General features: G+C 47.0%; 1 pseudogene; it reads left to right on the top strand.

The window, feature by feature from the left end:
• Positions 1-742: 742 nt before the first annotated feature.
• On the top strand, positions 743-1,451 carry LOC136485420 (zein-alpha B49-like; annotated as a pseudogene).
• The last annotated feature ends 12,290 nt before the right edge of the window (positions 1,452-13,741 follow it).

Here is a 13,741-nt window from a genome sequence, read left to right as displayed (position 1 = left end):
GGTGCTTGTGGCCCTGTTCAGTGCTGCTGCGAGCGACACCGTGAGCCTCGCCAAGCACAACAAACTGCCCATGGCCACTGCTGTAATAAATGGAGTCATGTAGGAATGGAGAGAAGAGTCGAGCGGGACGAGTATTTGCGCTGACGATACACCTAGGTATCTTTTAGGTGTAGAGATGCATGTGCATGCATTTTAGACATACGGGGACTTCAATTAGCCACGATCTGCAGCATTTGTTCACTCGCTGCTTGATAACTTCTCACATAACTATTGTGTATATTTCAACCATGAGAACAATGCTACAACAAATTCCGTTGATAAAGGCTTTGAGTCACATGAGCAAGTCATAACTTCACATACTCATCATGTCTATAAAGTGGAACAAATATGATGTGGCGAAGGCTTTGTCATGTGTAAAGATGAAGTTATCACGTATGTCATTCCTCAAGTATCTAGAGAACTCCTATAGAAAAAAACACTTTTTTATAGCACGTAGTGGAAACTATCTTGCCAACACATACCATATAATCCAACAAAACTGATAACTAAGCGTCGAAGTTGACTAGGTGCCATGTCATCTCTAGCTCATCCGTTTTTTTGGCGAAATCCGAGATCTGAACAGATATACATGAGCTCTCACTTCTATAAATAGGCCCCAAATCAAAAGCTAATCCACCACCCATATCATTGATAGCAATCAAAAACTTGCCAAGTGAAACGCACTAGCAACATCTTAGAAACAATGGCTGCCAAGATATTTGCCCTCTTTGCACTCCTTGCTCTTTCGGTCAGCGCTACAACTGCGTTCATCATTCCACAGTGCTCACCAGTTACTGCTGCGGGCTATGAACACCCAGTTCTGCGGGGCCTATAGGCTACAACAGGTGCTCACAGCGAGAATCTTACAACAACCAATTGCCCAATTGCAACAGCAATCCTCGGCTCACCTACTAGTACAGACCATCGTAGCGCAACTGCAACAGCAGCAGTTCCTGCCAGCGCTTAGTCAAGTAGATGTGGCAAACCCTGCCGCCTACTTGCAGCTGCAACAGCTGCTTCCTACAAACCCACTGGCTGCGGCGAATGCCATTGAATACCTGCAACAACAACAGTTACAAAAGTTCCTACCAGCGCTCAGGCAACTAGCCATGGCGAACCCTGCCGCCTACTTGCAGCAGCAACAACTGCTTGCATTCAACCAACTAGCCGTGGCGGACACCGCTGCATACCTGCAACAGCAGCAGCCGCTTCCGATTACCCAGTCGGCTGTTGCAACAGCCGCTTCCTACCACCAGCAACAGCAGCAGCTCCCTGTTAACCCATTGGCACTGGCTAACCCATTGGCTGCCGCCTTCCTGCAGCAGCAACAATTGCTGCCATGCAACCAGATGTCTTTGATTAACCCTGCCTTGTCGTGGCAGCAACCCAACGTTGGAGGTGCCATCTTCTAGAATACAAATGAGTTGTACTTGATAACAATGTTCTTGTGTCGGCGTGTGCAACTTCCCAGAAATAATCAATACATTGATTGAGATTTATCTGAGTCTATTCCTTAATTTTTTCTCTGTATAATTAATTGAAAAATATCAAATCATAACTACAGCCACGTGCTTGATTAATACGTAGAGAATACAACATTACATCGTCAATATCAAGATTTGCCAGCCTGACCTCCTGAATGTTCTCATTTGGCTGTGTGCGTGGGTGTTTGTGAAATAGATGCGACTGTACGTGCGTGTAGTTGAGTACTTGCATCTATGGTATGTTGTTTTAAGAAAGTCATGGGCACATATGCTTTGACCATTGTCTTTCAAATCAGGTGCACGTATACAAAGGAAAACATAATAGAAGTTCATGAGTAAACGTATATGTGCATGAAAAGTTGGTATGCAAAGTCACACCTCTTAATTATTTTTTCTAGTAAATATTTGGTGCGTGTGTTTTTATCTTGGAGCAAAATTGTGCAAGACACCATAATATTGTAGAAAAATAAGGAAATAATTGGAGCCCATGAACTTGACAAGGCCAAGGGCATTAAATCAACTGGACCCTATCAGTAACAATTTTGAAGTACATAACAACAAAGTATAAAACTCGTCGCCAAAAAAAATTATGATGAACGTGAAGTTTAATTACCCACGAATATGTTAGAGCAAATTTTAAAGAGGGACACCAAACTTGCGTCAAATTGGCTGCTCAAAACGGTAGCTCACTTTTCTCCTAGGTAGCATTACCAAAGATGGGATCTTTGTTGATGGGCACCGCACCAACTATAATATGATTTAGAGTGGGGCTATCAAAACCCAAAAGTAACATCCCCAGATTAAAGTACTAAACGTCCACCGCCATCCTACTGTTCTGTAGAGAGAGAACCCACCTGGAGTGCCATTCTGACACCCAGCCTAGTCCGATGGATTGTAGTTTTCATCTATGTGTAGAATGTGAAAAAGTTCATGTTCTAAAATCTTAAAACTAAACAAATCCAGCAGTTTATTACTGACACGGCGGTTTTACTGGGGTAGCTCATAGCACTAGAGCCAATGTAACCTAACTCACATGTTATATAAAACTAGAACATATATATTATCTATCTATTTGAGCACCCATAAAGAAAATTATTATAGAATCATGAAATACATTCCTTTGTAAATGAACAAGGAATAGTAAATGAAGCCATTAAGATTTTGTTGGTCTCGCTCTGATTATGTGTCAACATAAGTTATTATTTTTAAATGTTTTTAGCCATATTGGATTTGCTTAGCCTAAAATTAATGTCAGTCCTAGAGATTAAGGTTATTATCCAAATGTTCCCGACATTCTTTTGGACAAGATTCAGGTCGTGTGTAAGGAAATCCGAAATATATTTGATTCGAATCCACGAAATTAATATATGTGTACCTATGTGCTCACTATTCTAGTGAAAACGAATATGATGGAGTGTGTTGTCATGGAACTTCAAGCCTGGATGTTGTAGTTTTTTTGCCTAAAAATCAACGCAAGCCCCATCTTAGTCTTCTTTATCTTGAGTTTTTGCAGCACAGCTGAGCAAGGTTTATGTTAATGATTATGTTGTTTTTTTCTTGAATGGATCTATGCCTTTGAGCCCAAACGACTTTTGTTTTGAACAGCTAGGCGGTTGGCCATGATCCTCTTCATCTGTATATTGAAGGGCAGATTCATATCATAGATGGTGGAAGGAACAAAAGTGGCATCAAACTTATCATTCTCCTTACTATATGGAAAAAATTTAAGCATGAGTTTAGTGAAAATTAGATGTACTTCTATTTGAATCAAGAGGTAGAGTTCAACATATAGCCCCTCCGCTCCAGTTTATTAGCTCCTACAGTCATACGGTGACATCTTTGAGGAGCCCCGTGGTTTACCACCACCACGCCGCCACGACCACAGGATCCATCACCTGCCGAACTCTCCACCGGTGGCGGTGCACCTGTATCGGTACCCATAGCTCCTCAAAGACGAAATCGAATGGCAGTGCGAGGACATGCTCGACAAAGGGATCATTCGGGAGTCGACTTCACCATTTTCCTCCCCGGTGCTCCTGGTCCGCAAGCAGGATGATAGTTTGTGCTTCTGCGTCAACTACCGCGCTCTCAACGACGCCACCGAGGACAAGTTCCCGATCCCAGTGGTGGATGAACTCCTGGAGGAGCTAAGGGGTGCCCGCTTCTTCACCAAGATTGATTTGCGCAGCGGGTACCATCAGGTGCGCATGCACCCGGATGACATCGCCAAGACCGCCTTCCGGACGCACCAGGGGCACTTTGAGTTCCTCGTCTTGCCCTTCGGCCTCACCAACGCGCCAATGACTTTTCAGGCGCTCATGAATGATGTGCTGAAGCCATTCATCCGCCGCTTTGTTTTGGTTTTTTTTATGATATCTTAGTCTACAGCCCCTCATGGGCTGAACATTTACAGCATGTCAAAGCGGTGTTGCAGCTCATGCGCGATCATCGTCTCTTCGCCAAACGATCCAAGTGCTACTTCAATGAACTGTCCGTGGCCTACCTCGGCCACATCATCTCCGCCGAGGGAGTCACCATGGATGCTGAGAAGGTCGCAGCAGTGGAAGCTTGGCCACGCCCGCGTACTACACGTGCCCTGCGAGGGTTCCTCGGCCTCACTGGGTATTACTGGAAATTCATCGCTGGGTACGATGGCGTGGCAGCACCTCTCACTGCCCTCCTCAAGCGGGAGGCATTCACTTGGTCGGCCGATGCGGAAGCTACCTTCGTCGCTCTCAAGGCGGCGCTAGTCACCGTGCCTTTGCTTCAGCTGCCGGACTTCACCAAGCATTTTGTCGTCGACTGCTATGCGTCCGGCGCTGGGTTTGGCACTGTGCTGCACCAAGGCGACGGCGCCATCGCCTTCTTCAGCCGACCGGTCGCTCCTCACCATGCCAAGCTCCCAGCATATGAACGTGAGCTGATTGGGCTGGTCAAGGCTGTCTGTCATTGGCGACCTTATCTCTAGGGTCGTGCGTTCACCATCCGAATCGACCACTGGAGTCTCAAGTTCCTCCTCGACCAGCGCCTGACGAACATCCCGCAGCACACGTGGGTCTCCAAGCTGTTCGGCTACTACCTCACAGTTGAGTACCGCGCTGGCAAGTTCAACACCGTCGCCGACGCGCTGTCTCGCCGTGATGCGGAGGCTGCAGTCTTGGCCCTGTCCTGAGCCCCTCTTCACCGACTATGACACCCTACGTGCTGAGCTACACGAGGATGCAATGGCTCAGGAGCTGTACCGTTAGCTTGCTTGCGGGCACGGCTCCTGCAGGGTGGCAGCTTGTTGACGGCCTGCTGCTCTACAACAGCCGTGTCTTCATCCTGGAGGGCTCCAGCTTGTGGCCACAGTTGCTCCGTGATGCTCATGAGGGTGCCCAGAAGACTCTTCACCGACTATGAGCTTCGTTCTACAACACCCGCCTCCACCGCCTTGTCAGGGAACTTTGTACGTGGCTAGCGCTGTCTGCCAGCGGAACAAGACGGAACATCTCCACCTGGTCAGGCCTTCTTCAGCCCTTGCCTGTGCCGACCCATGTCTGGAGTGACATCGCCATGGATTTTGTGGAGGGATTTCCAGCGAGTCGGCGGGAAGTTAGTCATCTTGACCGTCATCGACCACTTCTCCAATATGGCTCATTTTGTGGCCTTGAGCCACCCCTACTCCGCACAGTCCATGGCCTAGGCGTTCTTCGATAACATCGTCCGGCTCCATGGCTTTCCGTGTTCGATTATCAGTGATCGTGACACGGTCTTCACCAGCCACTTCTAGGAAGAATTGTTCAAGCTGGCTGGGGTGAAGCTCCTGCGCAGCTTGGCCTTCCATCCTCAGACGGACGGTCAATCTGAGGTAACTAACCGCATCATTGTCATGTATCTGCGGTGCCTCGCTGGTGATCGGCCCTGTTGTGGCTGCAGTGGCTTCCTTGGGTAGAATTTTGCTTCAACACTTCATACCAATCTGCCCTTCGGACTACACCGTTTGAGGTCGTCTATGGCAGACCACCTCCGGCGCTGATGTCTTACACGCCGGGTGTGGTCCGTGTGGCTGCTGTTGATCGCCAGCTCCACGACCGTGATATCTTCCTGGCGAGCGTCTCATCTTGGCTCAGGACACCATGAGGGAGCACCAGAACCAGAAAACGTCACCATGTGGAGTTTGCTATTGGTGAATGGGTGCTGCTACGCTTGCAGCAGCGCACAACGGTGGGCATCACGGCTGCCTCCCCCTCCAAGCTTGGGCCACGCTACTTTGGCCCTTATCAAGTCATCGAGCGGCTTGGCATGGTCGCTTATCGTCTGTAGCTCCCTCCAAAGGTGCGCATACATGATGTCTTTCACGTCGCCTTGCTGAAGAAGTATGAAGGTGATCCGCCTGCTTCAATCATGATGTTACCGGCCATTCTTCGTGGTTGTGTGGTGCCTACTCCTTCTCAGGTGGTTCGAGCTCGTCTGAACCGAGGTCGCTGGGAGCTGTTGGTGCAGTGGGCAGGATGTTCCCCTGCTGATGCCACTTGGGAGCCGATCCCTGATTTCAAGGAGCGCTACCCGGCGTTTCAGCTCGCGGACGAGCTGTTTGTTGGGGAGGAGGGAAATGTTGTGGACTCCTTCATAGGTCGCCACTATAGGCGCAGGATGAGGAGGGCCACGGCCAGCAGTGGCTAAGGCACCATATTTAGGAAATAAGAAATAATTAGGGAATAACTAGGGAGGATTTTTAGGATCTCAACTAGAGTTTGTTAGACAGTGCACCTGGACTATAAATGTTGCACTTAGGAATGTAATCAAAGGGGTATCGAAGGAAATAGAACCTCCCTGGAGCGGGTGGGTTCTTCCTTCGACGGTGTCCACAGGCGTTTCAGCCGTGGCCGCCGCCGACGAACCCTCCGCTCAATTGCCCTGGTATCCCTTGCGTTCCAACTCTCAATCCCACACTACTAGAGAACAGACTTTAGAACGATGTCCCAATTTGGCATTAGCCTCGGCATTTTTTGCCCCCGGGACTAGAGAGGCTTTAGTCCCGGTTAGGTGTCTCCAACCGAGACAAAAGGTCCCTGCCCAACGGCTAAACCGGGACTAAAAGTCCTCCAACCTTTAGTCCCGGTTGGTAATACCAACCCAGACTAAAGGTAGACTCTTTAGTCCCGGTTGGTAACACCAACCCGGACTAAAGGACCCTTTAGTCCCGGTTGGTAACAACGAAAGGTCCCTGGATGGGTTAGTTCAAAAGGAAAGCATTCCATCTATTGTTAGGATGTGTTGTATAGGTGGGGTGGTAAGCTACACGCGAGGCAGTGCATGAGGTCTTGGGTTCGAATCTCACGAGGGCGTAGCAGGTGAGAGACATTATTTTTTTTAAAGCTAGGAGGATCTTTAGTCTCGGTTGTGGCTAACTGGAACTAAAGAACAACACCTTTAGCCCCGAATTGCTAGTCCCGGTTGGGAAAACCGGGAGTAAAGCTAGTTCCCAACCGGGACTACATCTCATTTCTGTAGTAGTGCCAGCTGCTCCTCCATTCTCCCCTACGCACTCCTCGACGGCAACGCCGTAACAGATGGGCGCTGCATAGTGATACAAGAGTGAAAGGTACGTCAGATACTACAGTTGTACCTAGATGAGAAGCGAAAAAAAAAGAGTGAAAGGTACGTAGACAACATGTACAGGTGCGGGCCGAGTGGTTTCGTCAGGTCCATCTCCAGCTCCTGCCGCGCCTCTACCCACTCCTCGTCGACGCTTTCCTGCCATTCTTTGGGATCCGAGAAGAGCATGTCCTCGTGGATCATGACGCAGCCATTGTTGTCGATCACGTCGCGGACCCAGGCCCGGAACTCGTCGAACTCGTCGTACGCGATCTGCAGGGAGTGGATGACGCTGCAGAAGGTGTCCTTGGCCTCGGCGAGCTCCTCCTTCGTGTAGTCCTCCAGCGTAGGCACGCGGTAGTCCTCCTTGTCCTGCGACAGCACCCACCGGAGGAACTCCACCGGCATCTCCGCCATCTTTACCATCGTCACGGCGCCTCCGTTGTCTGTAGTCGCACCGGCCATCGTGTCAGCAGCCTCGCACTACTGGCTGCCTCTCCGGCCGCGAGATGCCCAATTGCCGATGCTTCTTGCTTTTGCCACGGGAGAACGTGTACTCAATCTAGCTATGTGGCTGCTGAAACCTAGCTTCCTCTCTTGCGGTTGTAAATCCCGCGGCGTGCATCGTCTGATTATATACTACTGCTACAAGGGAAGGATTTGCATACTCCGAGTCGATCCTCTGATCCGGTTAGAATCCACGGACTCTGCTCTTCCTTTTCGGAATCGGTCGCTAGGCTGGAGCAGCGAGGCGGACACCTCGTTGCTCAAGGATTGGACACGGGACGGGACGGTAGGTAACGTGCTACGTTTTATACTCTCTGTTACATCAGAAACCACTACCAATTTGTAACGGCAATGCTCCTGTCAGGACGAACCGACGTCCGTCTAGACGGACGGACATGCTTTCCGTGCGCCCCCGCGCCATGCTGCCTCGCACTCCCCCCCCCCCCCCAAAAAAAAACTCACGCCTCGCACGGTCACAGGGACCCGCCTTGCACCGCGTGTGATCCCGGGCCTTGCGCCGCGCGCCCCTGCACCTCCCCGACTCGTGCGCGTGCGCCCCTGCACCTCACTCCTCACACGGTCGCTTCAGACCCGCCTCGCGCCGTGTGCGCCACGCGCCTCGTGCCGCACACGCCGCCCGTGCCTCACGCCGTCCGCGCCCACGCCTCACGCCCCCACTCATGCCTCGCACCACTCGCTGCCCGCGCCTCATGCTGCGCTCCCATGTGCTGTGTCAACTAGCCTCCATTGGACGGCAGCAAGTAGATGAGCACACATTGCAGCCGTATGTTTTATGCGTTTCAGATGTATGTTACATTGGTTTCATCTAGATGTTGCAAAAGTAGATCTGGTGTTGCATATGTTGCAATGGATATACACGTATTTTGCAAGTATTTGTTTCAAATGTTTCAGCTATTTCAAACATATGTTGCAAGTGTTTTATCTGGATATTGCATATATTGTAGTGGCTATACATGTATGTTGCAAGTGTATGTTCCAAATGTGTCACCTATCTCACACCTATGTTGCAAGTGTTTCATCTGAATATTGTATATGTTGCATATGTTTTAGACATCTATTGCAAGTGTCTATTCAAAATGTTTCATCTGTTTCAGATGTATGTTGCAAATATGTTTATATGGATGTTATAGTTGCAGACGTATGTTGCAGAAATGCTTTTATGTTGCAACATTAGCAGGCGTAGCAACACGGATTACAAAACATGATAACTTTTAATAACTCATTAAGTATTTATAAATATAATTATTTGCTAAAGTACATCAAAACGGAAAACAATGCCTTTCGTTGTTTTTGAGATGGTACACCTTTTGAAATCATTAAAGGTTGTTTTTGAGACTGGTACACCTCTAGAAATCATTAATTTTTGGTGTTTTCAGCTACCACTAAAGATTCTTTCAGTTATCAAAGGAGGTTGCAAACACCCTTCTAAAAATTAAATTTATAAAGGCGGCCCACAATGTGCTCCCCCACTAAAATTAGGTGCAACATAAAAACATCATAACTTTTCCAAATCAAGCTAGATGAAGAAAAAGCTTCTATCAAAGTTGTAGAGCTTGAAGAGATCTATAACTTTTTAATTGATAACTTTTTGTCCTAAAATTATGTTTAAATTTCTCAAAATTTGAAATTTATGTTTTTTTTTTACTTTTCAAATGACCTCAAATGGGAGAGTCGCCCTAAACTAATAATGTATTTCAAGACGATATCTAAAACTTTTAGTTTATTTTTTTTATATAAAAAGATTGCCTACTAGACTTTATCACAGGTTAGTTTGAGGTGTAGTGGGAGTGTAACTTATCATTTAGGACCCGCGGGTTACTTGTTGGGCACTCTCGAGGCTAAAGAAAGATTTTAGCTTTTTTACCTAATTTGTGAATTCAAGGAAATGGTTTCTACAGACAGATTAGCTTGTTTACTACCTCTTAAAATCCAGGTATAGTACTGGTAAGTTTTGATCCGCATCTAGAAATTAATTTCTATGTGCAACTGGATACCCACCTCTAGATTTTTTAGAGACACTTGATTTGACGCCGCTAGAACTGGTCTACAAAATGATTTTGACTGCCTTAGTAGTGTATTGGTGACCTGTGTAGCTCTCTATCCATGAAGCATATGTGCGAAGAGCCCGATGATGACTTGTGGTGACGCCTCACTTTCTGCATGCGGCGACGACGACCTGATTGTGGTGCTTGAGCGGCGTGCCGGTCACTGCTACAAAAAGGACTTGTAGGAACGTCTCCTTTTTTCAAGGGCAAATGGTTCCTAAACGAGCCACCGCTGCAAATAGATTTGTAGGGGTGGCTGGTGTTATCAGCTGCCCCTACAAATGACCATATTTGTAGGGGTGGCTCTACATTCCAGCCACTCCTACAAATCTGGTTTGTAGGGGCGGCCATACAAATAGATGTAGAATATTAAAAATTAAGTACTAAAATTTGAATTTTTTCAAACGGTCTCGGATGGAGAAATGACCAAAATAAAAGCTGTAGATCTCGAAAAGTTATTGAACTTTGCTGTTTATAACTTTTCCATTGGAAATCATTTACTGTTTGAAAATACTTTTAGAAATTTAATTTTTTAAATTGTCGAAGAACTCTGATTTCTCTTTTTAATCTCTGGCTAAAACTTATAACTAGTTTTTCTCCCTCATACTAACTTCAAATTTGATTATTTTTTCCTATTTTTTTTAAATCATGCTCTATCAATTTGTTGTGTTCTTCCATCTATTATTTTGGTCATCTTTTTATGTGACTGTATTTTATCAATTTGAAATTTGAATTTCAAAAATGACAACTTCAAACGTCTTTTTAAAATATTAAATGATTTTAGCTGAAAAAATTATGAACATAAAAGTTGTAGAACTGATCAAGATCTATCACTTTTATTTTGATCATTTGTTCATCCCACAAAGTTTTAGTAACATTGTTCACAAATCTTATATCTCTCTCCTATAGTTTCATAAACTACAAGAGGGGCATGTAAGATTTGTAATAATGTTAATAACACTATGTCCGATGAACAAATGACCAAAATTAAAGTTGTAGATCTCGAGAAGTTATAGAACTTTATAGTTGACAACTTTTTTATTTGAATTCATTTTCTCAACGAAAACTACGTTTCGATTTCTCAAATTTGAAATCGACCATCTGTAGCAATGGTTTGGTAGGGGCGGCTGGCTAAACCGTTGCTACAAATGGTCTTGAGCAGCCCCTAAAAATCCTGGGTGGCACAGTGGGTGGGCATGTGGTGCCTATACACGAGCATGGTGAGCACGAAGGCGGCGAAGGAGAGTGAGATGAAGGCGGTGGCGATGCCGAAGCCGAGGCCCTAGCTAACGTTGTCCTGGATCCACACGATGAGAAGGCCTGAGACGATGGGGCCGAAGTCGACGCAGAGGTAGAGCCAACTGAAGAAAGATGCCTTGCTCTCCCGGTCCGCCGAGTTGTCATGGTCGAACTGCTCCGCTGCCGAATGGCAGCAGAGAATGTCCGCCGAGAATGACAGCAGAGAATGGCAGCTGAAGAATGACCACAGAGGTAGTGCCGAATGGCCATGTCTAATCCATGATGATGGATGAGTAATACGTACAAGGAGGTAGACGGCGAGAGAGATGAAGATGGGGTTTTAGTTGCCCAAGAAGGAGTCGGCGATGATGGCACCGAAGATGGCCGTGAGGTAGCTGGCGCCGTACCACGTGGTGAGGAGGCACTGGCCAGGTTGCTGCCATGGAGGACGGTCTCCACTGTACACCACCATGTTCGTCGATATGCCATTGAACGCTGTGCTCTTGATAGTGCAATTTTGTTGTCAAGATTTATTTAAAACTTTTTCAAAGTTAGACAAGCCTGATTTTAGACAAAAATAAAGTGAATTGTAATTGTAATCCAGAACAAAGGGAGTGTGTGGCAGTGGCCAAAATAGTAATAAGCATTCCAGTTTTGTATATTCTATACGTGTGCATGCATTTTATACATACTGCGACTTCAATTAGTCACGGTCTAGCAGCATTTGTTCATTCGCTGCGTGATAGCTTCTCACATAACTACTATATATACTTCAGCCACTACTAGATTCAGGTTCTTTGCCGAGTGCCTGAGGCACTCGACAAAGAACACACGGTAAAAAAATTGATTGGCAAAGATCTCTTTGTCGAGTGTCTTTTATCGGGAACTCGGCAAAGGCTTTGCCGAGAGCCCCGGGGGCACTCGGCAAAGAAAAGCGACCGTCATGGCGCCGGCACCGTTGACGGTCGCTTTGCCGAGTGCCAACCCTACAGGCACTCGGCAAAGATTTTTTACTTTTTTTAAAAAAAAAATTATTTGCCGAGTGCCCTTTATCCGGCCCTTGGCAAAGATGTTTTATTTTTTTTCTAAAAATTCTTTGTTGAATGCCCCCTGGCCGACGCTTGGCAATGTTTGAATTTTTTTTAAAAAAAATTATTTGCCGAGTGCCCTCTAGCCGGCACTCGGTAAAGTTTGAATTTTTTTTTGAAAAAAAATTCTTTGCCAAGTACCATGGTCATGACACTCGGCAAAGCTGAAAAAATAATTTTCCGAGCGCCCATTTTTCTAGCTTTGCTGAGTGCTGTGACCATAGCACTCGGCAACGGGGCCCTTTGCCGAGTGCAACACTCTGCAAAGTGACCCAAAATGGTAATTTTTAATTTTTTTTACATTCCATCATGACAAATAAATTCATACAAACATATATCACATATATATCTCATCCATCACATATATATGTCATTCATCACATATATCTCATCCATCACATATATATCTCATCCATCCACACATCCATCCGCACATATCACATCCATCACAATATATATCACATATATAATAATAAGTGCTCAAGTCCATCCAAATAAATCCACAAGTCCATCACAAGTCCATCAAAGTCCACAAGTGCATCACAAGTATATCACAAGTCCATCACCAAGTGAACAACAAATGGAAAAAATACAACGTGCACTCATCTCGGCCACTGCAACTGTGGTGAAGGCGAAGCTCCATCATTCGGAGGTGCATGAGGTGGATTATTCGAACCACCATCAGATGGAGACTGCACAAAGGAGAAAAGATTGCATATGAGACAAGATTATTTGGATAGCTAATCTAGGAAGGTAGAGGCCATACAAGCAAAGCACAAGCGAAAGTAAAAAAACTTTCATACTCACAGGAGTAGCTGCAGCTGCAGGACGCGGAGGCGGAGGTGGAAGCAATAGCCCAGCTGGCATAGAGAAGCCCACACATTGCCCAAGCCCTTGTAGGAACTCCGTAATGTCCGTCAGCCTCTACGCCTAGGCCTGCCACTCGGCCTCTAGCTAGGCCGCCATCCTCTGCTGCCCGGCCTCCAGCTCCTGACGTTGCCTCATTTCTTGTTCCAGCCGGGCCTACAATATTTCACTCCAATGTTTCAATAATGCAAAACTAATTAAGGTGTGTAAAGTTCAATGTATGACGAGTAAAACAGGAATAACCTCGAGTGTGTCGACCCGGTGGTGTGCAGCGGTCGGCCGTGTGCGAATGGCCAGGCTCTCGCTCATGCTCCGTGCTCGGATCTGGGAGAGAGAGGCAGTAGAGGCCGTGTCGATGACGCCATCGCCAAGCCAGAACGGCCCATGCTTCTTGCCTTGCCCTGCCCTCATGACGACATCTCCATCGAAGTCCTGGGTGTTCAGATCGTGGTCTGGCCCATGGAGTGACCTCGCCACCTCAGTGTACTCACTGATGCGGGAGTGGACGCTCGGGTTCGTGTATGCCTTGGGCGGGTCCTCCAGGTTGAAGGAGACGTCAGATGTCGCCTTGCCCTTGTGGGCCATACACCATGCCTGGAAGACCGAGCCAGCCTGGCCACTATGTGATGCCGACTGTGAGAAAGACAGCACGATGATTAGAAATCAGGCAGAACTGAGCGTCACAATAGATAAATGAATTTGCGTACCCATGCTTGTTTGTATCCAGCGAGGCTGCGGCTGCCTTGATGGTGTGCTAGACCATGCATCTGCAAACGACGGTCCCGGGCATCCCTGTGCATCTTGAGGTACTCCTCCGTGAACCACCTCTCCACCATCATCGTCCAACACTCGGGATACGCTTGGCACCACT

This window comes from Miscanthus floridulus, chromosome 10 (genome assembly GCF_019320115.1).
Source record: "Miscanthus floridulus cultivar M001 chromosome 10, ASM1932011v1, whole genome shotgun sequence".
Taxonomy (NCBI): domain Eukaryota; kingdom Viridiplantae; phylum Streptophyta; class Magnoliopsida; order Poales; family Poaceae; genus Miscanthus; species Miscanthus floridulus.
The sequence above is the reverse complement of the archived record's forward strand: the minus strand, read 5'-3'. Positions and strand labels throughout refer to the sequence as shown.